Here is a 776-nt window from a genome sequence, read left to right as displayed (position 1 = left end):
TTGTATGTTCGCGGCGTAATCCATTAATTTTGTTCCTTTTCGGGGGGCGTGAAGATGCTTGAAGCGCCCTCACGCCCTCCGAAGAGGAAAGGGGGGGGAAAGGAGGGAGAAACGGCGGGAAAGGAGGTGTTGGTTTTTGTAGAAGCCCGGTCATGGAGGGAGGGAGAGGAGCCAGAGGGGGGGGCAGGGGCAGATAGAGAGAGAGCAAGCTAGCGAGGACGTTCATAGGCGATACAATATTATGCTTACATACACGTGGTAGACAATAGAATATGACATATCCATGTACGGGGACGGAGGAAAGCTTTGTCAGTGCGGACGGAGAGAGGGAAACAGGGGGCTCTGAGAGCGAGAAACACCCTTGGGTGTGAAGAGAGAGAGAGAGAGAGAGAGAGAGTTTTCGGAGACGGGAAGGAAAGAAAAGAGGATAAGGAAGCTTCACAGGCCTGCCAGTATCCAAATGCAAGGGTGACAAGGTAGGGAAAGAGCGTGCTCGACCGAGGGGTGCGAATAGGCGTGTCTGGAGATCGACTTGGGGATAGGCAGTGGTTTCGGAGGGAAGGGAGGAAAGGAGCGTGAGCGAAAGAAAAGAACGGCAAGAAAATAGAGATGGTAGGCCTCCACCCTCGGCATGCTTGGGGGGGGAGGGCGCACCGCCAGCCACGTAGGAGAAGCCATTGTCCATAGACCTGGAGCTGATGGGGCGGGAGGGACTCGGAGAGGGCTTTGGGACTGAAAGGGGAGGAGGCAGACATGAGGGAGGAAGGAAGGCGTTG

Source organism: Nannochloropsis gaditana (assembly GCF_000240725.1).
Source record: "Nannochloropsis gaditana CCMP526 unplaced genomic scaffold scaffold445, whole genome shotgun sequence".
Lineage (NCBI taxonomy): Eukaryota > Eustigmatophyceae > Eustigmatales > Monodopsidaceae > Microchloropsis > Microchloropsis gaditana.
This window is presented reverse-complemented; position numbering follows the sequence as displayed.